Below are 26,987 nucleotides of genomic sequence, written 5' to 3' on the forward strand. Positions count from 1 at the left end.
CCATGCCCTTCTTTAAAGGAAATTGAAACCTAATATTCCCTTCCTTCATATCGATGATAGCACCAATAGTCCTTAGGAAAGGTCTACCAAGAATGATAGGGCATGTAGGATTGCAATCAATATCAAGCACAATGAAATCCATGGCTACATAGTTCCTCTTAGCAATAATAAGAACATCATTGATCCTTCCCATGGGTTTCTTGACAGTAGAATCCGCAAGATGCAAATTAAGAGAGCACTCCGCAATCTCATTAAAGCCTAGAACATCACATAAAGACTTTGGAATCGCGGAAACACTAGCACCCAAATCACACAAAGCATTGCATTCATAGTTTTTGATTTTGATTTTGATCGTAGGTTCCCACTCATCATGAAGCTTTCTAGGAATAGAAACTTCCAACTCAAGTTCCTCTTCAAGAGATTTTATCATAGTATCGACATTATGATCGGTAAAGGCCTTGGTTTGGCTATAAGCGTGTGGAGAGTTTAGCATGGATTGCATCAAGGAAATACATTCAATCAAAGAGAAACTATCGTAATTGAATTCCTTGAAATCCAAAGTAGTAGTTTCATTACTACTCAAAGTTTTGATATCTTCTACTCCACTTTCAATGCTTTTAACATCAAGATAGATGGACTCCGAATCATTGGGGCGTTTTTCAACCAAAGTGGATTCATATCCAGCCCCATCATCATTAGGTTTGACACTAGAAAAAAAGGATTCAATAGGAGTCACACCAAGCACTTTAAGATCTTCGTGATTCTTATCACGAGAACACGCCTTTTTAAGCCATTCATGTCTAGCACTAATTTGGGCGGTTCTTTCTTTGCTCTCAATCATGGAAACACGCATAGATTTTAAAGTTTCATCCATATTGATCTTGGGAGGAGCACATCTAACTTTGAAAGCATCAATATCAATAGACATTCTATCAACGCTCCTAGCCAAATCATCAATTTTGAGTAGTTTTTCCTCTATGGACGCATTGAAATTTTTTTGCGAGTTGATAAACTCTTTGATATTAGTCTCTAGATCAGAGAGTAATTTATTGTAATTTCCATGAGTATTGTTGTAGGAGCTGCCAAAGTTATTAGAGGGATTACTAGGAAAAGGCCTAGGAACATAGTTTCCTCTAAAAGCATTGTTGTTGCCAAAATTATTCCTACCAACAAAATTAACGTCCAAGCTCGCATTGCTACTCTCAATCAAGGAAGACAAGGGCATATCATTAGGATCTAAAGGAGCACCTTTACTAGCAACCAATTTCATTAACTCATCCATCTTAGCACTCAACAAGTTAATTTCTTCTATATCGTGTACCTTTTTACTAGTAGGTGACCTTTGAGTGTGCCACTGAGAGTAGTTTGTCATGATATTGTCTAGGAGTTTTGTGGCTTCTCCTAATGTGATTTCCATGAACGTTCCACCTGAGGCAGAGTCCAAGATATTTCTAGAAGCGAAATTCAAACCAGCATAGAAGATTTGTATATTCATCCAAAGGCTCAGGCCAAGAGCGGGACAATTTCTAATCATCAATTTCATTCTCTCCCAAGATTGTGCAACATGTTCATGATCAAGTTCCTTAAAATTCATGATATCATTACACAGAGACATAATCTTAGCCGGCGGAAATTACTTGGATATATAAGTATCTTTGCACTTGTTCCAAGAATCAATACTATTTTTGGGCAAAGATGAAAACCAAGTTTTTGCTCGATCTCGTAACGAGAACGGAAAAAGCTTCAATTTAATCACATCATTATCCACATCTTTCTTCTTTTGCATATCGCAAAGCTCAATGAAGGTATTAAGATGGTATGCGGCATCTTCACTAGGAAGGCCAGAGAATTGCCCTTTCATAACAAGATTTAGCAAAGCTGCATTGATTTGGTATGATTCCGCACTAGTGGCGGGAGCAATTGGAGTACTAATAAAATCATTATTATTAGTATTCGAGAAGTCACAAAGTTTGGTGTTTTCAGTCATGGTGACTTCAACAAGCAAACAAGCACACAAGCGAACATAAAGCAAGCAAGAGAAAAGGGCAAACGAGAAAGGCAAATATTTTTGTAAATTTTTGTTTTTCAGAAGTGGGGGAGAGGAATACAAGAGGCAAAAAAGTAAATGCAAGAGATGAGTTTGCGACACTTAATTGGATGAGCTTCACCTAGAATAATCCCCGGTGCCAAATATTGACACGTTGACGGGAGACTATTCTTGACTTGATCCTCCCCGGCAACGGCGCCAGAAATCCTTCTTGCTACATCTTGAGCTTGCGTTGGTTTTTCCCTTGAAGAGGAAAGCGTGATGCAACACAGTAGAAGTTAGTATTTCCCTTAGCTTTGAGAACCAAGGTATCAATCCAGTAGGAGAATCAAGCCAAGTGTCCAAAGTACCTGCGCAAACACAAACAAGCTTGCACCCAACGCTATAAAGGGGTTGTCAATTCCTTCAAGATTGATTGCAAAGTGAGATCTGAAGGCGGAAAGTGCAACGAAGTAAAAGTGTAAGGCTGAAAATATGGCGTGAGGTAGACCCGGGGGCCATAGTGTTCACTAGAGGCTTATGTCAAAATAGCAAATATTACGGTGGGTGAACAAATTACTGTCGAGCAATTGATAGAACCACGCAAAGTCATGACGATATCTAAGGCAACGATTGTACATATAGGCATCACGTTCGAGACAAGTAGACCCATACTGTGTGCATGTACTACTATTAATCCACACATCGACCGCTATCGAGCATGCATCTAGTGTATTGAGTTCATGACGAACAGAGTAACGCCTTAAGGAAGATGACATGATGTAGAGGGATAAACTCAAACCAATGATGTAAACCCCATCTTTTTACCCTTGATGGCAACAACACGATGCATGCCTTGCTACCCCTTCTGTCACTGGGTGAGTTCACCGCACGGTATGAACCGAAAACCAAGCACTTCTCCCATTGCAAGAATCATAGATCAAGTTGGCCAAACAAAACCCACAACTCGAAGAGAATTACAAGGATATGAAATCATGCATATAAGAGATTAGAAGAAACTCAAATTAGATTCATAGGTAATATGATCATAAATCCACAATTCATCAGATCTCGACAAACACACTACAAAAGAAGATTACATCGGATAGATCTCCATGAAGATCATGGAGAACTTTGTATTGAAGATCCAAGAGAGAGAAGAAGCCATCTAGCTACTAGCTATGGACCCGAAGGTCTACGGTGAACTTCTCACGCATCACCAGAGAGGCCATGGTGTTGATGAAGAAGCCCTCCGTATCCGAATCCCCCTCCGGCAGGGCACCAGAACGTGCCCCCCGATGGGATCTTGCGGAGACAGAAGCTTGCGGCGGTGGAAAAGTATTTTCGTGGATCTCTCGTGTAGTTTTAGATTTTTCGGGAATTTATAGTTGGAAGAGGTAGGGCAGACGAGCCACAAGGGGCCCACAAGCCTGCTAGGCGCGCCCCCCCTGGCCGCACCTAGGGGGCTTGTGGCCTCCCCTGGTGGCCTCTGCATTGGTTCTCACGTCCCCTGCGTATCTTCTGTTCCGGAAAAAATCTTTTCGGAAGTTTTATTCCATTTGGACACCGTTTAAAATCCTCCTCTGAAAAGGGTCGAAAACACGGAAAAAACAGGAACTAGCACTTGGCACTGAGTTAATAAGTTAGTCCGAAAAAAGATATAAAAGGCATACAAAACATCCAAAGTTTGACAAGATAATAGCATCAAACCATAAAAAATTATAGATACGTTGGAGACGTATCAGTGCCACCAAGTGTGGGTAACTACCTAGGCAAGCCAAAATCGTACCCACCGAGATTTATATATCAGTCTCACCGAAACGCCAAAAGTTGCCACATTTTGCACTAGTTCGTGCAAAATGTTTTCACTTTGGTTCCATCGAGTTGGGCAATAATGTTTTAACGGTTAAATTTTCGGAGATGCCTATATATACCCCTCTACCAGCCTCTCATTCGGAGAGGAAGCACTCAAAATGAACTAACACTTGCCCCATCCATTTTCTGAGAAGGAGCCACCTACTCTAGCCTCTCCAAGTTCCCTCCACCCAATCAATCTCTTCTACCCAAGCAAAATCCGTGAGAGAGTTATTGAGCGTTGAGGAGACTATCTTTTGAAGCACAAGAGCAAGGAGTTCATCATACTAACACATCTATTACCTCTTGGAGAGTGTTGTCTCCTAGATTGGTTAGGTGTCGCTTGAGAGCCTCTCACTTCGTGTGGGGTTGAACAAAGAAGTTTGTAAGGGCAAGGAGATTGCCTACTTCGTGAAGATCTGCCCCGAGTGAGGCTAGTCCTTCGTGGATGTAAGCCATGATGGAATAGACAAGGTTGCTTCTCCACGAACCCTTCTTGGGTGGAGCCCTCCATGGACTCTCATGGCCGTTATGCTCTGTGGGTTGAAGTCTCCATCAAAGTGGACGCACGATAGCACCACCTATTGGAACCACGCCAAAAATCTTTGTGTCATCTTTGTGTTTGATCTTCCTATCCCTACCCTCTACTTACATGTGTATGTCTTTACTTTTCGCTGCTATACTCTTAGACTTGCATGTGTATGGTGTGTTTGACTTGCTATAATTTCTAAAACTTGCCCACAACTAAAATTGGGAAAAGGCTAGGTTTTTATTTGGTCAAGTAGTCTAATCACCCCCTCTAGACATACTTGAGATCCTACACTATCATATTACTATGTGACAATGAGAGTGCAATTAAGATTGCACACAACCCCGTTCAGTATTCTTAAATTAAGAATATTGATATTAGTTACCACTTTGTACGTGATCATGTGGCTAAAGATGACAATGACCTTAATCATGTTCATATTGACAAACAAGTGGCACGTATCTTCTCAAAACCTTTTGACGAGAAGACATTTTGTCGCTTGAGGAGTGAGTTGAACATTCTTGAAGCTTACACTTCACATGTCCATTTTCTAAGAGAGAACCACATATTCTTGTGTTGAGATAAAAGGCCTTGCAGTCCAACCATTGAACTTTTATCTCTAGCCTTCCTAATTGCTTTCCATCCAAATTCCTCTCCTTCCACATAGAAAAAAATATGTGAGAGAGTTTTTGAGTGTTGAAGGGACTATCTTAGGAAGCACAAGAGCGAGGAGTTCATAACCAACGACAACATCTATGAACTTTTAGGGGGTGGTGTCTCCTATATTGGTTAGGTGTCACTTGAGAGCCTACAAATCATGTGGAGTGAACCAAGAGTTTGTAAGAGCAAGGAGATCGCCTACTTCTTCAAGATCTACCCCGAGTGACGCTAGTCCTCATAGTATTTAGATGAGACAAAATAGAAGCCCCCTTTTTTTCCTAGGCCGCTTCTGCGGGCAACAGGGAAGAACCCTAGCCACCGTCGGGCCCCACCTCACCACCTGCACCCATGTCCCCCACCATCGCCGAAACATGCTCCCAAGCAAATCCCGGTCGGCATCGGTGATGGTGGGGCCCCTCTTCCCCTTGCTCGTGTGCGCACAATGCAGGCTGTAGTGGCCTTGCAGGGGCGCGGCACTTGCGTAGGGTGATGTGGCGGTGACCCGGACAAGCATGCTAGTGGTGCAGTCAGATAACTAGTTGTTGTGTCTGCGGCGTGTCACGGAGCTGGGGGCGCTCGATCTTGCATGTTGACATGCGTTGGCGACGCAGGAGGTGGCGAACAGCACGCGTAGATAGGCTCGTAAAAGATCGAGAAGAGGGGTTTACATGAGGGTGGATATACCCTTAACAAGGCAAATATGTAGTTTTAATTTCCTTCGGATTTAGGCAGATTTTTGCACAAGTTAAATTGGAACCAATACATCATACACATGCATATGTAGAGATTGAGCAACGGAATATGAATATCATTCAAGTGCAAGAAGGTAAAGGGAGGTAGAGATAGTAATATCAAACACAACGAAGACACGATGATTTTTGGTGTGGTTCCCATAGGTGGTGATATCGTATGTCCATGTTGATGGATACTTCAACCCATAAAGGGTAACGGTTGCACGATTCCATGCTGGGCTCCACCCACGAAGGGTCCATGAAGAAGGAACCTTGTCTATTCTACCTTGGCTTATGTCCATGAAGGACTAGCCTCACTTAGGGTAGATCTTCACGAAGTAGGCAATCTCTTATCCTTACAAAACCCTTGGTTCAACTTCACAAGATTTGGAGGGTCCCAAGTGACTCCTAACTAGTATAGGAGACACCACTCTCCAAAAGGTAATAGGTGCTGTGTTGATGATGAACACCTTGCTCTTGTGCTTCAATAGATAGTCTCTTCAACACACAATCACTCTCTCACATATTTGGCTTGGTAGAAGAGAAGGATTGCATTGAAATAAACTCGGGAGGCTAGAAGTCAAGGATAATGTGGTTGGAGTGGAATGCCTTGATCTCAACACAAGTGTAGGTGGTTCTCTCTCAAAAGATGGGTATGAGAAGTGTATACTTTGTCCTAGTTGCTCTCTCTAAGAGTAGATGGTGTGGGTGGGGTATATATAGTCCTCACCAAAGATCTACCCATTACACACTTTTTGCATAACTCACTCAAACCGAAACAAAATATAGGAGGCACTAACTAGTGTAAATGTTCCGAACGTTAGATGTTTCGACGAGACTCGGTGGATACTCGGCAAGACCAATTTGTGATGACCTAAGCAGTTTCCTCGTTTCGGTAATTCCGATTGGTTTCACCCACAACTTTTGAGGTGAAATAAATGGGTTATAGAAACTTGGCACTTGAACTTTGGTGAGGCCGAATGCAATCTCGGTGAAACTGAGTTTTTAGGGTTTAGGAAGTGGCTCCGTGTGAAGTTCTCGGTGGGTTTGGGATAGAGTATACAAGTGGGATCAAGAATAATTTTAGGGTTTTCAACAAACTGATTGTGGGAATGTGGCTAAGGGTTTTGGAACAATATCTTCACACACTTGAGTAATTGAGGCATTATCAAAACCTCACCCATTTTTAATAGTATTGGCTTTCCTATGGACTCAATGTAATCTCGGATCACTTAACCCAAAAATGTAGAGTCTTTGAGATTTGCCAATCCATATTTCCGTAGTAGGATGAGGGATCCACAACTCCATCCATTGACTTTCCTAAGTTGAACTCTTCCTGTAATATACTTGAGGAAGCCATTAGTCCAAGAGTATGTATGTTGGCATGAATTACCAAAACCGCAAAGGGAGCAAGTGTGCTTTCACCTTGTCGGTGGATCCTGAACGGTTTGATGATGGCGTGGAGGTCCTGCCCATGATGCATGTGTGCTAGATTTGGGGTTATGATGGTGGGGTGTGCTTGGGAAGACAGAGGTGGATCTGCCTCGTGGCCCGATCAAGTGTGGGTAGCTTCTCTGGATGGCTGTTCATGAGCAGGATGGGTCGTGGCCACGTGGGCTGCCACTCTTCGGTTGTGTTGGTTGCTGGTGGTGGGTCGCGTGGTAGTGTGCTTTGGTGGGACGTGTGTGGTGACGGGATGTCATGATAATGAACTTGACCAGGGCATGGGCGGTACGGGACGGTGATGGTGGCGATACTCTTTGGTGGCTGTTCTCGCTGGCCACACAGAGTGGTGATGGATGTGGCTCGTCCCTTCTTTTTGGCATGGGCCGATGGCGCGAAATCCTTGCACAAAAGTTGACCGCGACCCAGGGCTGGTGCTCGGGCGGATCTGATTAGGGTCTGAGGTAGGTTAGGGCTCATGTTATCGTTAGGCGAATGTGGGATCGGTCCAAGTGGTGTTCACGGGCGATGAGGTCCCTCTCCTCATGGGTGAGGCGGTCGTTGTTGGTGGTTGGGACTCTGCTACTTTGTTGGGTAGGTCGGTGTCGAAGACCACAAACATGGTGTCGTGCAAGCGTGATTGGTGATGGTGGTTGGTAGTCATGGTGTGTGTCTTCTCTGGCCTCCGGGGCTGGCTAGAGACATGGGTGTGGGAGTCTCCTACCATGGAGGCATCGATCCAAACACCGTGGCTCATGGCAGGCTAGGAGTGAAAGGATAAACCTTGTTCTCATTGATACGTTTCTAATCTATCTATAATCTTTGATTATTCCATGTCATTATATTATCAATCTTGTATACTTTATATGCCATTTTATATCATTTTTGGGAACCAACTTTGGGATCGAGAAGAGTGGTCTAGGGGGGTGAATAAACACTTAGCATGGCAAATATGAAAATTTGTATCCTCTTGAAACTTAGGCATATTTTAGCACAAGTTAAGTCACAACCAGTATTTCCTACACAAGCATATATAGAGACAGAGCAGCGAAAAGTGAATATCATGCACGTGCAACAAAGTAAACGATGGTAGAGTGTAGGGACCCGACTCAAAACGAGTCAAGCCTCTATGTATCTGTGCCATCCCTGGATCAGTATGCTGGCACACACAGTACATCAATGTATATATCAAAGTGCAATCACATGTAAATAGCGTAAAACTGATATATATCTTAAATATCTCAGCGGAAGCAGTCAAGGGAGTGGAGTCCCAATAAACACCAACGACAAGTTGAGTGTAGACCGTAACCCTGAATCGTACTCTTACTCGTCAAAGAAAAATATCTGCAACATAAGACGTTGCAGCCGTGTAGGTCAGCATATTGAATATGCCGGCAAGTCACATAAGAGAGGGGTGAAAAGTAATCATCTATACTATATGCATATATGGCAGGTGGTGTTGTAAGTTTTAGCGTAAAGCAAATTTTCTCCTACAACAAGAGAGGGGCTAAAAGTAAAATATTACTACGCTATTGGTTGTTAATGAGATGGTTCCGCCAACCAGTTCTCGTACCCATGTTGTCAACAATACCCTCATCAAGTATTTGTAATGGTGTTAAGAATTTCAGATAACTTCAGTTCCTTTGGCTCAAGTTGTCCATGACCATGGACACGACTAATCGATTAGGTTTGAGTACTCTGCAGAGTTTTGCACACGTTCCCCACAATATTTGATCGCCTCCGAGTATGTCCTCGCACTTCAATGTGTTTGAAGACCGGATGATCAAAACATGGTCTTTCAACGGGTCCCTCTGAATCCCTGTCGGTGCCCATCCATTCCTACCGTTCTTCTACATCTGCTAGCACCGCCTGTCCAGAGTCGCCGCGTTGTCCAACCAAGCCAGAGCCCATAATGACTTGTGACTGTGCAGGTAAGCCTTGGGTCTTGAAAATATCCGTCCGTCTCTTTGAGCCTGGGTGAAGCTTTCCGCAGGATGTCATGGCCTCTCCAGCATCCCGGGTCATCCACTGGGTTCTCCAGGGAGCCGATCAACTGTCCTTCACCCAGAGTTGCATTGCGTCCGAGGTCTTGAAAATCTTGTCTTAACCGGTCTTGATTATTTAATCAACCTCGCATCACTCGTGTTATGCACTCAACCGAAATCCCGTCTACTCAAGAATAGCAATATGAAATTTGTCGTCCCGGGGCCAAGTATCGGGGTTGTTGTGTGCCTACCACATGATACTACAATCTATACTAAAATTTCCAAGTACCTAAGCAGCATGCAATTGGGCATAGGATGGTAGAACTACGATGCATAAAACATAGGTGATAGTATGATCAAAGTGACTTGCCTGGTATTACTTCATGAAGATAGTCGCTCTCAAAATCCTGATAATTCTACTTGCCACACTCCGAGCAATCTATCATAAACGAATAGCATTCAATAAACATTCATGCCAAAAAGGAAGAACCAAGAGAACACAAGAACAAAGCATGTCTTGGTGCAAAATAACAACGTACTAAGGTTTAATAAAAAGGTCCTAAGTGTGTTGTAAAGTGAAGGTGCATGAATGAGATCAAAAGAGTTAATGGACGAGGAACCATTGCTATATAAGCTCGACTTGCATACACTATTGGAGATGATCAAAAATATTGGGAGAACAACATGAATGTTGTTTGACAAATAGTATAAGACATAAGAATTTATTTGTAGAAAGAATTTCTTGAAATGGAGCACTACAACGCAAGTTATAGCGAATTGAAGTATGAATTAAATTTGCATTAAAAAGGTCAAGAGAAGTTGAACTGAAGTACGATGGTTATGTACAAAAATATATGACATGAGTGTTTAGGGGTAAAAGGAATCAATTGAAAAGGTGGTACGATTTGCAAGATAAGATCAAATGAATGTTCGAATACAAATTTGAATCACTCAAATTTGTAAGGTTCAAAGGTCGAAACTAATGATGCTACTGGATATAGGAGATCAATATGAGCGTGTAGAAAAAAGAATTACTAGATTCGAAATAGCGGATCGAAAGATACAAATACTTCAATATAACATTGAATCGGCTTAGAACGATGTGAACACTTTTGGGCACTAATAGATAAATCTGATTTGATCAAAATTATAAGTTGAAAAGTTAAAACTAATGATACAAACGGAAAGATTACTTTGATACTGATCCGACGCAATTGAATTCATCTAAAACGGAGCTACGGATAAAAAGATATGATCAAAAGAAATTTGAATATGAATATGAACAAATTTCGAAATTTGAAAATTTCAAAAAGTTGATATGATAGGTTCACCGGATAGGTGGGACCAAGACGAAACTCTAGGCGTTGGTTTTAACTAATTCGGATAAACGAGTAAAAAGTTATGGCTATTTGAAAAATCAGGGCCAAGCTGTTTTACGGAAGAAAAGTGCTATGTCTAAAAGAATTCTAGTACTAATGTGTAAATACGAAGACTAAATAATATATCTAATTACTCTACCGTATACTAGTGTAGGAATACTAGTCTAGATATAATAAACTACGGGAGTATAAAAAAAATACGAAGAGAAATACCTTTAGAATGCAGAGTAAGAATTAATTCCAATGAGGAGACGACTTCGAGAAATTCCGCCGAAGAGAAGAAAAAATATTTTTATTTAATAAATCTAGTTAAACCAAAAGATTGATTTAACCCGAAATAGATGATTTTTGGATGCTCCTATGGGTCTATACTTATAGGTGGAAGGGAGGTCTAATGGTCCATAGATAGGCAATGTGGGACTAAACATATATGTAACGTGGAGATAAAAGAAACAAAGCCTCTCATGGGCCAGGTAAATGTTCGGCCGGCCGCAAGAGGCGATGCATGCGAGCCGTGCCTTTTTAATTTTTTTTAATTTTTTTTCTAACAATGTTTTTTTCTTTTTTTTTTAAAAAAGTGAAGAAAACGTAAAAAATGAAAATAGAGAGAACATTTTATATAGGCATATTAGATATCAAAATTTTCAGAATAAATTTTTCTAAAACATGAACATATTTTCAAAACCAAAAAAAAAATACTTTTTTAATATTATTTTTTTGCAATAACTTTAAAATGAAAAGGAATTTGAATTTCAAATAAATTGCGAATACTTAAAATTTGAATCAAGACATTGTCTCTGATTTTGGAGGGTCATTTTCCTCCTCTCGTTTGATTTTTTTTAATCAAATGGTTTTGAAAATATTAAAACTCAAAATTGAAAAGGGATTCAAAATAGAAAATTTTGCGAAAGTCATTTTATTCCCTCTCATTTTTTGAGAAGTTTCAAATTCCACTCAAGTTTCAATCACTCAAACAAACAAACAATCAATCTAATAATTATATTAACATTCGAAAATTTATAATTTTGGGATGTTACATAGAGATAGGAAGTTCAAAAGCAATGATGGAACAATGATTCTTGGCGTGATTCCAATAGGTGGTGCTATCATATGTCCATGTTGATGGATACTTCAACCTACAAAGGGTAAGAGTTGCACGAGTCCACAAAGGGATCCACCCACGAAGGCTCGACAAAGAAGCAACATTGTCCATGCCATCATGGCTTACATCCATGAAGGACTAGCCTCACTTGGGGTAGATCTTCACTAAGTAGGTGATCTCTTTGCCCTTACAAACTTCCTGGTTCAACTCCACATGATTTGGCGGCTCCCAAGCGACATCTAACCAACATAGGAGATACAACTCGCCAAAAGGTAATAGATGTTGTGTCAATGATGAACTCCTTGCTCTTGTGCTTCAAAAGATAGTCTCCTCAACACTCAATCACTCTCTCAAAAATTTGGCTTGGGTAGGAGAAGTATTGGAGTGGAAAGCAACTTGGGGAGGCTAGAAATCAAGGTTCAAATGGTTGGATTGGAATGCCTTGATCTCAACACATGAGTACGTGGTTCTCTCTCAAAACATGAATGGTGGAAGTGTAGTTTTGTTCTGATGGCTCTCTTAGAGAGTGAGTGGTGGTGGAGGGGTGATGTCTACTACACAACTTTATTGTTGTAGACTATGTTGGGCCTCCAAGTGCAGAGTTTTGTATGATAGTAACAATTTTCCCCTCAAGAGGATGACCTAAGGTTTATCAATCTGTGGGAGGTTTAGGATGAAGATGGCCTCTCTCAAACATCCCTGCAATCAAATACAAAAAATCTCTTGTGTCCCATACACACCCAATACAATGGCAAATTGTATACGTGCACTAGTTCATCGAAGAGATGGTGATACAAGTGTAGTATGGATAGTAGATATCAGTTTTTGTAATCTGAAAATATAAAAATGGCAAGGTAGAAAGTGTAAAACAATAAGCAAAATGTTGTGTAAATGCTTGGCAATAAGGCCTAGGGTTCATGCTTTCACTAGTGCAATCTCTCAACAATGCGAACATAATAGAATCATATGATCATCCGTCAACGTGAAACAAAGAATCACTCCGAAGTTCCTATATAGCGGAGAACAATAAGATGAAATTGAAGTAGGTAGTAGAACCACCTCAAAGTTATTCTTTATGATCAATCTTTTGAGCTATTCCTATAAGTGTAACAAATAGTCGTGGAGTCCGTACTAGAATAACACCCATGATACATATCAATCAACCCTAATGTCACCTAGATACTCCAATGTCACCTTTAGTATCCGTGGGTAAATTATGCGACACGCATCAAACAATTTTAGATCTATCATATTCAATCCAAGACAAAGAACTTCAAGGAGCATCCCAAGATTTCTGTCCGACAACATAGTATGAAAACGTGCAATCAACCACTATGCATAGATCCCCAAGGTCACCGGAATCCACAAGTTGATGCCACAACATATATCAAGTCAATCACTTGAATACCCCAATGTCACTACGGGTATACGCATGCAAGACATACATCAAGTGTTCTCAAAGCAAAATATTCAATCCATCATAACAAGATACTAATGGGAAATATTCAATTCATCACAACAATGTAGCAAGGGAATAAGATCATATGATCCAACTAGTTTAGCAAGACCCATTATACATCAAGATCGTGCCATCTCAAGAACGCACGAGAGAGAGAGATAAAGGGAGGGAGGGAGAGAGAGAGAGATAGAGAGAGATTGAACACATAACTACTAGTACATACCCTCAGCCCGAGGGTGAACTACTCCCTCCTTTTAACGACCTCCGCTTGGATGATGAAAATGGCCACCAGAGATAATTTCCCCTCTCCGACACGGTATTGGAAAGGCTCTAGATCGGTTTTTCTTCGATATAGAGAGTTGCGAAGGCGGAGCGGAAGTTCTCTATTTATTTTTGTGGTTTCTAGTATATATAGGATTTTTCATCGTTGGAATCACGCCAAACGGATCCACGTGGGACTCACAAGCCATCAGGGCGCGACCTAGGGGGGTCACGCCGTGTTGTCTTGCTGCCCCCAGGTGGCTCCCCTCCGGTGATTTTTCGCTCCAATGTTGCTTATGTCCTCCAGAAAACATTTAAAAAAGTTTCACGCGATTACGAGAACTTCCATTTTCTGCACAAAAACAACACCATGGTAATTCTGTTGAAAACAACGTCAGTCTGGGTTAGTTCTAAATAAATCATATAGAGTACATGAAAGCCATATAAAAGTATTGTAAACATATGCAAACATGGCATGAATACTTCATAAATTATCGATATGTTGGAGATGTATCAAGGGGTACATAGCCTTCACACAAGGTCCAACTGTTACAATATTTACACTCAAGTCAGTGACACCAAAACAAAATTCGGTGAGACCGACCTGTGTAAAAGATTTGAATGTTGACCTAACCAAGACTTCATTTCGGTATTACCAATGGAAACATCTTGGTAACTCTGAATGGAATGAATGGGTTACATAAACTCGGTCACTTCACTTTGGTGAGACCGAATGTTATCTCGGGTGAACCGAGTTTCTAGGGTTTGGTTGTGGCTTTGTCTATTTTAAACTCGATGGTTTCGGGTGTAGATGTATCACTCGGACAAAGCTTGATATTTAGGGTTCGAATATATTGATTTGAGAAGGTGGTTGAGGGTTTTTGGTGGAATTTTTTTAAGTACTTGAGTAACTGAGTCCTCATCAAAACCTCACCTCCTCTTAATAGTATTGGATTTCCTATGGACATAATGTGATCAAAGATCACTCAATTTAAAATGCAGAGTCCTGAAGCTTTTTCATTGTGTTTCCTTAGCATCGTGAGAGGTACACAATCCCATATCCTAGCCATTCCATCATCAAACTTTTCCTGAAATATACTTGAGAAAATTATTACTCCAATGATATGTATGTTGACATTAGTTTCCAAAACCATCAAGGGAGTTCAATCTCCCCCCTTAAATTTAGAATAAAGAACATAATATAGGAGAGCTTTGAGAGACATATGACTAGAGCAAGCCCCCCTACAAGTGTGCAAACATTTTGGGGAATAGTTGCTATTGGAATGCAAGTGCACACAAATGTGGAAAACTCGACAAGTCATATGTATCTTGGCCATATGCATCAGAGTCATAATGTGAGTGAGATGTATTTATGGTCATGAGTCTCTCTTGCAAATAATATGTGCACGAAGAAAGAGATCATCATGTACATGAGTGAGATGCATATATTTACACTGAATTACCTAAGCATTTATCTCAAGAGACAGACCTGCGAAAACAAAGGTCAGATAACACAAGAGTCTTCTTCGATACAAGTGCAAGAAATTCAAGAATATGAAGATTGTGATGTCATGTAGAAATGTTGACATCACTTGGTGAATACGTCCTTGAAGGCTAACATGTCCCCAAGAGCTCAAATAAGGATCTATAATAGAATGTCAATGATTTTTCTCCACTAGACTTGGAACATCCTCTGCCCCTGAATCTTAGCTAGTAGATATTGGGAGTAGGTAGGGTGAGATAATATCAGAGCAACAGATCATGTGGAATGTTCAAGATTAAATCATCCTTCATATGTTTGTCCCCTCTTAGAAACATATAGTGACGGGGATATAGCCCTAGGGTAGGGTCATAGGTCTGACCAATACGTCCTACCCAAGGGCACCTCATTATTAGTTTAAGGGTTACAAGGGAAATTCCTACTGGACCGTGACAACATCTAATCCACTCGGTACGGATCCACTCAGACAAGTACATTCCATCCACTCGGATGACAGTCAACCACTCGTCCGTATGACTCACTCGGTCATGCAAATACCAACAGTCGGCAAGACATCTGTAGTGGGCTGACATTATGGCATCAATGCCCCATCTTGTAACATAAGAGGTGAGGAGGTGGCGCACTCTATATAAGCCACCCCCTCCACATAGCTAGGGACATCTTCTCCTTATCCTCCTTCGGGCTCATTCTTTCCCTGGAGCTCTGGCTCTCTCTCTACACCATGTAACTCATGTCCATGACAGAGAAAACAAATCCTATCCGGAGCACGAGACGTAGGGTTGTTATCTCCACTGTGAGAGACCCGAACTCGCTAAAACCACCGTGTCACCCATGTGCATCTTGATAGATCATGCTCCGTTATCCTACCCCTTTCTATTTTCGGAATCGTTACCACGACATTTGGCGCCCACCATGGGGCATGGCGTCTATCGAGCCATGATGCATATGGTTATTTCTTCAGCCACCGACGGCAGATCGATTCCCGCTGATGCCCTCTATTCAGTTTCATCTTCATGATTTAACACCTTTGTTTTGTATTGTTCATCTCCAAGACAAACGAAGCATTAGGGAAACAAACATCCATTCATTCACGTAGCGTCAGCCCTCATCGACACCGGGAGTCGAGACCCATCGAAGCGCCTTCCGCCACCTAGCACAGCACACCACCACCATCACATGGCGCGCTGGGCCATTGCCATCCACGACGGCACGGGCGTGGACCCGAACCTACCGGAGCACAGGTAGGAGGAGGCCAAGAGGGTGCTTGCCCGTTGCCTGCAGGTCGGCGTCGACCTGTTGCGCGCCGGCGCCACCACGCTGGACGTGGTGGAGGCCGTGGTGCGGGAGCTGGAGACGGACCGCTGCTTCAACTCGGGCCACGGCTCTGCGCTCACCCGCACCGTCACCGTCGAGATGGGGGCCAGCATCATGGACGGCCGCGGCCGCCGCTGCGGTGCCGTCTCCGGCGTCTCCACCGTCCGCAACCCCGTCTCCCTTGCTCGCCGCGTCATGGACAAGTCCCCGCACTCCTACCTCGCCTTCCACGGCGCCGAGGATTTCGCGCGCCAGCAGGTAGCCACCTCCTCGAGCAATAACTGCCTGCAGGAAATAAGGAAATCGGAGGACGGCTCCCACCAGTGGGAAACTCCGCTGACATCGCTTTGTCGAGGTATAATCGCCTCATTAAGTGCCATCAATTAAACATTTTTCGCATCAGTTAACTGTGCATGTATGCATGCATAACCGCCCGTCATCATGGGTATGCCTTAATTATCCGTCATCATGCATAACCTGGTTATGTGTGGTCCGTAATCCCAAAAATAGAATCGAACAGAAACAAAAATATTTGTAGCTATGCTTGCTACTAACTTACATGACACCGCTTTGTCGAGATGAATTTTGCATACAGATGACCAACATGCAGTGACTCGGTCGTCCTACATGCTGTCGCTCGGTCGGACATGTCGTCATCACTCGGCCGCTCTGCGCACCGTCGCTCAGTGGGACACGCGTCGTCAGCACTCGACCGCCCCGTGCGCCGTCACTCAGTCGGACGCGTGGTCATCACTCGGCGGCCCTACATATCGTCGCTCGGACGGACGCGTCATCATCACTCGGCCGCTCTGCGCACCGTCGCTCAGTCGGACACGCATCGTCCGCACTCGGCCGCCCCACGCGTCGTCACTCAGTCGGACGCGTCGTCATCACTCGGCCGCCCTGCATGTTGTCACTCAGTCGGACGCGTCGTCAGCGCTCGGCCGCCATGCGCGCCGTCCCTCACTCGGATCCGTCGTTAGCACTCGGTAGCTTCGCGCATCGTCAGTCAGCAAGACAAGCCATCCTCACTCGGCTGGATACTCCTTCGTCACTCAACAGCTCCGCATGCCGCCACTTGATTGGACGCTCCTTTGTCACTCGGCAGCTTCGCGTGTCCTCACTCGGCTGGAGGCTCCTTCGTCACCTGGTTGCTCTGCGCGTCGTCACTCGGCCGCCACGTGTCGCCACTTAGCTAGATGCGTCTTCATCGCTTGACCGCCCAACACGTCGCCACTCAGCCGGACGTGTCTACTTCGCTCGACCGCCCCGCACGTCGTCAGACAGCTAAGTCATTTTTTCACAAACTGCATTCTATTAAATAATCGTTTCTACATTACCGAGTGTCGAGGAAGTCGCACATGACGTTCACTCGGAGGCCACGCCACTGAGTGTACCTCTGCAATCGGTTGTTTATTTTTATGTGGGAACACTTCACTTCCGCTTCGTTTTGGTCCAGTACTCAAACGAGTTCAGTCGAATCCTTCACTTGCATAAGTACAGTCGGATCCTGCAAGAGTACAACCACATGGCACACCCAGTGGGTGTCTATGGGTGTTATTTACACAAACTATTTCAGAAAAGATCATATTACTTTGATAAATTTTTATGCTGGCTTGTGCTATTTTTCATACACAGGTTACTCGACGCATCCGTGCGCCATCCTCGTCGCTGCTCAGGCTCAGTCGCCGCAACGAGCATTCATGCGTTTTCACGTGTTCGGAAGCCCCTTCAATGACGCAGTGGACACGGCCGCCCCGCGGGCCGTCAGTGGGTCGGACGCCTCCTCGACATACATCACTTGGCTGCCCCGCGCATTGCCACTCAGCCAAAATCGTCTAACTCACTCGGATGCCATGCGCATCACCACTCCGTGTGGCACGTCTTCATCATTCGGCTGCCCCGCGCGCCACCGCTCAGCTTAGGTGTGATTCTGTATCGCCTAAGTTAAAAACAACTCTGAGTGCGGACATGCTCCACACTCGGGGGCTTAGCTGCAATTCTGTATCGCCTAAGTTAAAAACAACTCTGAGTGCGGACATGCTCCACACTCGGGGACTTAGCTGCGACTCCGTATCGCCTAAGTTAAAAACAACTCCGAGTGTGGACATGCTCCACACCCGGGGACTTAGCTGCGACTCTGTATCGCCTAAGTTAAAAAAACTCCGAGTGCGGGCATGCTCCACACTCGGGGGCTTAGGTGTGATTCTGTATCGCCTAGTTAAAAACAACTCCAAGTGCAGACATGCTCCACACTCGGGGACTTAGCTGCGACTCCGTATCGCCTAAGTTAAAAACAACTCCGAGTGCGGACATGCTCCACACTCGGGGTCTTAGTTGCGACTCCGTATCGCCTAAGTTAAAAACAACTCCGAGTGCGGACATGCTCCACACTCAGGGACTTAGCTGCGACTCCGTATCGCCTAAGTTAAAAACAACTCCGAGTGCGGACATGCTCCACACTCAGGGGCTTAGCTGCGACTCCGTATCGCCTAAAGTTAAAAACAACTCCGCGTGCGGACATGCTCCACACTTGGGGACTTAGCTGCGACTCCGTATCGCCTAAGTTAAAAACAACTCCGAGTGCGGACATGCTCCACACTCGGGGACTTAGCTGCGACTCCGTATCTCCAAGTTAAAAACAACTCCGAGTGCGGACATGCTCCACACTCGGGGGCTTAGCTGCGACTCCGTATTGCCTAAGCTAAAAACAACTCCGAGTGCGGACATGCTCCACACTCGTTAACTTAGCTGCGACTCCGTATCGCCTAAGTTAAAAACAACTCCGAGTGTGGACATGCTCCACACTCGGGGGCTTAGTTGCGACTCCGTATCGCCTAAGTTAAAAACAACTCCGAGTGCGGACATGCTCCACACTCAGGGACTTAGCTGCGACTCTGTATCGCCTAAGTTAAAAACAACTCCGAGTGCGGACATGCTCCACACTTGAGGACTTAGTTGCGACTCCGTATCGCCTAAGTTAAGAACAACTCTGAGTGCGTACATGCTCCGCACTCGGAGGCTTAGCTGCGACTTTGTATCGCCTATGTTAAAACAACTCCGAGTACGGACACGCTCCACACTTGGGGGCTTAGCTGCGGCTCCATATCGCCTAAGTTAAAAACTACTCCGAGTACAGACACACTCCACACTCGGGAACTTAGCTGCGACCCCGTATCGCCTAAGTTAAAAACAACTCTTAGAGACTTGACTTTGATCTAGAAATCATATAATGCAGATACAACAAACATTCAACATGAGGAGCATTGGATGACTTAAACCCTCTGCCGGACTCATCTAGTCCGACAGAGGCTCGGGGACTACACCCAATGGGTGCACTTAGCATGCCCCCACTAGAAGAGAAAAACAAAAAAGAAACATTCTGCTTGGTCAGGTCCACCAACAACATCCAAGTTCAACAGATTCAACAGATTCCAACCGACTACCAGCAGTCAGTCAGAGTCTCAAGATCCTGTTGGTCACTCGGATCTACTTCAATTCTTAAAGTTCACTCGGACGTACTACTCAGCGGAATCGATCAGGGCGAATGATGAAGACTTCAATCAACGCATAATTTTGCAAGGCCCTGAAGCACGTTCTAAGTTCGGTCTGCTGCTACAAGATTTACATCGACACCCTCACCACTCGGACCCTGATCCATTCGGGGGCTAATGACCGGGATATAGGCCTAGGGTAGGGTCATAGGTTTGACCAATACGTCCTACCCAAGGGCACCTCATTATTAGTTTAAGGGTTACAAGGGAAAGTCCTACTGGATCGTGACAACATCTAATCCACTCGGTATGGATCCACTCAGACAAGTACATTCCATCCACTCGGATGACAGTCAACCACTCGGCCGTATGACTCACTCGGTCATGCAAATACCAACAGCCGGCAAGACATCTGTAGTGGGCTGACATTATGGCATCAATGCCCCATCTTTAACATAAGAGGTGAGGAGGTGGCGCACTCTATATAAGCCAACCCCCTCCACATAGCTAGGGACATCTTCTCCTTCTCCTCCTTTGGGCTCATTCTTTCCCTGGAGCTCTAGCTCTCTCTCTCTCTACACCATGTAACTCATGTCCATGACAGATAAAACAAAGCCTCTCCGGAGCACGAGACGTAGGGTTGTTATCTCCACTGTGAGAGACCTGAACTCGCTAAAACCACCATGTCACCCATGTGCATCTTGATAGATCATGCTCCATTATCCTACCCCCTTTCTATTGTCGGAATCGTTACCACGACATATAGTTCTCTCTCCTTGCGGTATGCATTTTGATTGAAAATTCCCCCTTCTCCCGCTAGATGCATGTTTAGGCTTAAGCGTTGATCACTCTCCTCCTTTGTCATCATTTCCATGAAAGGACATTTAACGAGGGATCCTTGAGAGTCTCACCAAGCATGGAGTAATTCATCACAGAGAACATGGTCATTTACTCGAGATGGAGGTAATTATCAGAAAGAAATTTTAGCAAAGAGTTCTTTAAAATGTAAAGTTGGTGGCTGTGAGAAAATGTGTTGGTGAGTCTGAGAATGATTCACAAATCCAAAACATATAGGTAGCACCAAGATGGTTCTCATCAATAGAACCAAATGACAAGTATGCGATGTGAGTTGTAGTCTGTGTGGCTCCGGCGCATTTCTATCGAAGGTTCCAAATTTATGCCAGGAATAAAACGTTGACAAACTTAGCTCACTAGGCAATAAGCTCCCACAAGTATTTGCAATGAATTGATCATAAGATACTTGCACCTAGATGAAGGGTAATTTTTAACAAGAAAATGCAAGGCAACCAAACAATCAACTTCATCCACATGAGGGTTGGTGACTAGGTCACATATGTTAGAGTATATTGACTTAGGTGCCAAATGAGAACATTTTATCATAGGTCATACTCGTTAAACACAAAATGGGGTTACCATTTTTGATTAACCATTCTATGTTTTCACATCTTTGTAGTTGCTTTGCCCCATGACTTGGGGTAAAGCTTCTCTAAGATATGATCACATACCCTTGGGTGGTGTTGATAACGAAAGCATGTAGTTAGACTAGTTGTGGATTCTGAAGTATTCGAGTTGGGAGTTATTCATATTTTTTTGAAGTTGGTCTTCCTACACGGGTTATTCATGCGAGGAATAACATGTTTATATCCAATTTGACAAGAGCGAAATATTACTTGATAGTGTCAAGGATATACTTGATGTTATCTTGTTCCTTCACCACAACTTGAGTTGTTGAAACTTGGTTTATGCAAGATCGCTCAGGATAGGATTAGATGGAAATATTTGTAGAATTATATTCCAAGTTCCTAAAAAATGTTAAATGCAACACAAGGGTTAAAAGTGTCCAAGATACAAGATTGTTATCATGTAAGAAGTATCAAGGATTAATCAAGAAGGCGCATGCCCTTGCATGCATTCAAGTGAGTTTCTAGTTCACATTTGAAGAATCAATAATGTTAAACTCACTCCTCAAGTGACGAAATATCTTCTCATAGAGAGATTTAGTGAAGATATCAATGAATTGTTTGTCGGTATAGACATGCTTTAGATTTATATCTCCTTTAGCAACATGACCACAAATGAAATGATGACGAATTTGAACATGCTTACTTCGAGAATGTTTCACGAGATTTTGTGCAATATTGGTAGCGCTCTCATTGTCACAAAGCAAAGGATCATGTTTCACATGTACCCCATAGTCTTTGAGAGTTTGAGTTATCCATAACAATTGTGCACAACATAATTCAACGGCAATGTATTCTGCGTCGACGGTAGATATATATACCTAGTTTTGTTTCTTGGAGGACCAAGACTCAAGTGTTCTCACAAGAAATTGACACGTACTCAAAGTGAATTTTCTAACAACCTTGTCTCTGGCATAATCCGAGTCGGAGTAGCCAACAATATTGAAGGAAGATCCTTTCTAATACCACATGCCAAAGCTTGGAGTATGTAACAAGTATCTCTCAATATTTTTCACGGCCTTAAGATGACACTATTTTGGTGTCGCTTGGTAACGTGTACGCATGCACATGCTTAGCATGATACCAAGACATGATACACATAGATATAACAATGAACCAATCATGGATGATAAACCTTCTGATCAACAAGTTTGTCCTCCTTTGTGAGGTCAACATGTCCACTTGTAGCCATGGGAGTTTTCATACCTTTGCATGCTTGCATGTTGAACTTCTTGAACAAGTCCTTGGTGTGCTTGGTTTGAGAGATAAACGTACCATCACGTGTTTGCTTGATTTGCAAACTAAGGAAGATTTCAGCTCACACATCATGGACATCTCATATTTTTTGGACAACATCCTTTCAAAGTTTTCACTAAAATGAGGGTTGGTAGATCCAAATATGATATCGTACACATATATTTGGCGTACAAATAATTCATCATTAACCCTTTTAGTTTACAAGGTTGCATCAATTTTACCATTCTCAAAACCTTTTCGAGTAAGGAACTTCGTCAAACATTTGTACCAAGGTCTAGGAGTTTGTTTAAGGGTAGAGAGAGCTTTGAGAAGTTGTAGACATGATTAGGTTTCTTAGGTTGAAAAACCAGAGAGGTTGTTTAACATAGACTTCCTTCTCAATATCACCATTTCAGAAAACACATTTAATGTCCATATGGTGAAATGTGATATCATGGTGTTTGGCATAATCAAGAAGAATGTGAATAGACTCAAGTCCATCTTCACTAGGCAGGCTTTGTTGATCACTACTTGTCCATATTCATCTCGCTTGTTGGAAAACACCCATTTTGTTTGAATGATGTTGTGACCGTCCTTAGGTTTCTCCACTAAGGTCCAACCTTGATTCCTCTCAAAGTAGTGTATATCTTAATGCATTTCATTCAACCAATTTGGGTCTTCAAGCACTTCTTCTACCTTCATAGGCTCAATACTAGATATGTATGAGTAATGCTCACAAAAGTTAGCTAAACAAGATTTAGGGCGAGTTGTTCTCCCAAATTTGATATCACCAAGAATTTTCTCTATGGCGTGGTTCTTGTCCACCCTTGCTCTAAGTCGAGATATCTTCTGCTTGTTAGATGGGGAGCTTCCTCCCCTCATCTTCTTATTCGTTGTTGTTGTTGAGATTGTCGTTCCCTTGGGGTGGTGGAGAAGGAGGTTGAGGTGGATATTCTTGTTGTACTTCCTCGTTTCCTTCATCTTTACGTGTATCACTTATGGATGCCTCCATGTTGTTTTGTTGTTTGCCTAAAAGCAAAGTAGGGGCTTACACTTGAATGGATGAAGTACCACTAGTGCAAGTGGCTCCTATACAAACGGTTTAAACCGCCACCTTGCATGTGTGTGCGATAGGGGGCCCTATCCCACACGACACAGATAAATCATCGATGATTCCTCGTCCAGCCACACAAGCTAGACAAAAGTATATTATGTGCGATTGGGAGGCCATCGCAAACGAACATATCCTAGAAGTCCTGTGAGATGTTCTTAGCATCCCACATAGTGAATCCCAAAGATAGGTTTTCGTTACTGTTTTACATCACACACAATTTTCTACACAACATCATTTGTGATATGCGTGGACATCACACACGATAATTATAATTCTATCGATTGCGTTATTCAAGACACCACACACGGTGCCTAGAAAAACTATTTGGCATAGGGTTTTCCATCACACACACTTTTTATGTGAAAACATTTGTGATAGGTGGCCTAACGCACACGATTGTCTACCGAAAGTCGTGTGTGATTTTTCATTGATCCAACACGCCAACTTTCTAGAAACATGTGGGTTTGTTGAGGTCATCGCCCATGGTATTGTGTGAGAAACCGTTCTTTAAAAGGAAAACTCAATAAGAAGCCTAATTGCCCTATTATTTATAATCCATTTAGTAATGAAATTTACATTTCATATCGAACACACAATATATTTTATATTTGTATTAAGGTAACCAGGATTTCATAATTGAAATACTTCAGAGTACAATATCATATAGGCATATACTACCTAGCTACTCAATTACGCAACAGTACCAAATTTCACACGCAACATCTAAAATCTTTGGAAAGTAGCATCATAGATGGTAAATAGATAAATGAATGTTGTCTAGAAAAATGTTGAAAGTGTAAGGAAAATATTGAGACTTTAATGATGTTGAAGGTCCCTGCAACTTTAGGCTAGTGCATGTGGATGGCTGCGCGCCCATCCTTCATCCTCTCGATGAAGACTTCAAGATTATACCGTGGGTGTTGTATAAATACCTTCCTCGTCTATTGATGTCAGTGCACTAGTGATGGGGTACCCAGTGCCCCTAACTTTTGCACATGCGTTGAGAGCATAACCACTCAAAGGCGACCACCAACCCAAGCAAATAGCCGGAGCCAGACGTCTGCAAGACCTACACAAGCAGCCCAGGACGGGCCTAAGACGCGCCAAGAACCGCCGGCACCTGCCGGGGACGAAGGTACACGCATCCTCAACAAGACCTCGCAAGTCACTTCCCCGGCAAGCGTGAGCCAATCTATCATCGCTCCACCTCATCGCTACACCAGTCACATATTGATGAGGTATCGAGCTCCCAGATGGCTAAGTGGCTCTCGCTAGATACATGGCGATGCGCTAGAAGACAGATAACGACCAGTTGACATCCCTCGAGAGGCGTGTCATGACACAAGCAACCCAGGGTGGCAGGAGCTTGCCCGTGATGCACCCTCGCTCCCACCTAAGGCTTCATTTATGGCATTTTGTCTTAAGTTCCAGAGTTAGGTATGATAGCATCGTTGGCTATCTAATCATGTCTATTTGCCGATGTGGATGCCCCTTGACCTACAAAAGGAGGCCCAAGGCAACCTAGCACAAGATTCGGACCCCAAGGGATTTAGGACTCTAGAGTATTAGCATGCATAGTAGCTCTCCATGGCAACCCATGTCGGGGCAGAAGATTGTGTAAACTTCGTCTTCCCCAAATAAATCCACCAAAGCAAGAGTATGGTTTTACGCTTCTCAGCATCCCGGACCTCAGTAAACGCCCTGAGTCTCATCATCGTGCGGCCTCGTAGTTTCTGATCTTTGTGCCACGCGATCTCCCCACTGAACCACGAAGGGGCCAATGGTCCCATAGGTGTTCGAGTGCACACACCTGCCCCGACAGTTAACCATACAAGTGGTTTGAGATGTAATCATCGATGAACTACTTTGGAAAGGACTCGAAACAAATATATGCATAAATATCTTGCCTAAAATTTGAAATGGCATAAAGGGAAAAGGACAAGGTAAAAGAGTTAGTACCATCCTATAGTTGAGCAATGTGTTCTTCGTGTAGACAAACATCTTGTTGTTTTCGTTGATAATTTCCTTGTCTTAGCAATCTTTGTCAGTTTTGATTTGATTGATATTCGGGAATACCTCATTTACTGACATGCAAAAAGGGTCGAACAGTGGGTCTAAACGTCTTACAACAGAAAGTACATGTGTCAGATCAAATTATTAGAATCCTAAATATTAGAATGGTTCCTGCAGTTGCACAATAATGTGCTATTAGCCAAAGGACCAAGAATGTGCAAAACTCGATGGTAAACTTCAGTATCTCCCGTGCAACATTATTGTGCAACATGTATAAGATAATGGGCATACTGTCCTGACACCAACCTGCTCGCTCTAGAGCCGAGGTAAGCATTGGCACGTTGAGAAAAGACCTCATAGTCTTTGCCAAAGGCACCGACGATGCCCTCAAGAAAATACCATGGGTTGTCATTTAAAGCAGCCAATTGTGTGGTAGCAACCATGCACAAGACATCGACGATGTCCTCGACAGCAAGGTGCTCCTCCAAGATTTGCGGGTCAGCACGCATGGCAACCATCGTGGCCTCATTCGCGGGTGTAGCCGTGATTTGCTTCTTCGCTGCCAAATGCTCCTTGAGATCATGGCTATACTACGTGCACCTTGGTTTTGGTGAAGATTATTTGGAGGATGGGGGTGATTTGGGTGGATGGTGTCATGTCGATGGTCGGGACATGTGGGATGGAGGAGGAGGGGGTGGGGAAGGGTGGGTATGGGGGAGGTGTGGATTACCTCACTAGATGGACAAGGCCGAGCAGCCGGAAGGAGCATCGCTTACAAGGAGGCGGCGTTGCAAGCAAGTAGTGAAGATTTGAACTAGGAAAGGACGGAAGAAACATGGGAAATGTGGCTTTTGATTGGTACCAAAGGTGGGGTAGGTAGATATTTGTGCGGTAGCCCAAAATTTTCGTTCAGTGCAGCAAAAAACTGGCTCAGAAAGTGTCATCCGACACAGTCCCTTATTCAGAATTGTGTGCAATATGTAAACATCACCAATGAATCCTATAGTTTACCAAGTGTGTGATGAGCTTGAACGTGAAAATTTTGGTCTCCAAGCTTCCGACGTAAGATACTGGATACTCAAGCTTCTGTATTCTAGCCCTCGAGGCCCATGGCTTGTAATATGAAGCTTGTATGTTTTACTTGTGTCTAGAGGTGTGTTGTGATATCTTATCATGAGTCCTTGAGCTTGGTCGTACGCATTTGCGTGTATGATTAGTGTACGATCAAATCGAGGGCGTCACAAGTTGGTATCAGAGCTGACTGCTTGTAGATAGCCCCATTTCCAACTCCTTGGCCGAAGTTGAGTCTAGTACTTGAAAAACTTACTAACTTTGATGTTGTGTCTTACGGGCCCACATCTCAATTGGGTGGTATTAGTATCTTTAACTCCTTTCCTATACTCTA

This window comes from Hordeum vulgare, chromosome 3H (assembly GCF_904849725.1).
Source record: "Hordeum vulgare subsp. vulgare chromosome 3H, MorexV3_pseudomolecules_assembly, whole genome shotgun sequence".
Lineage (NCBI taxonomy): Eukaryota > Viridiplantae > Streptophyta > Magnoliopsida > Poales > Poaceae > Hordeum > Hordeum vulgare.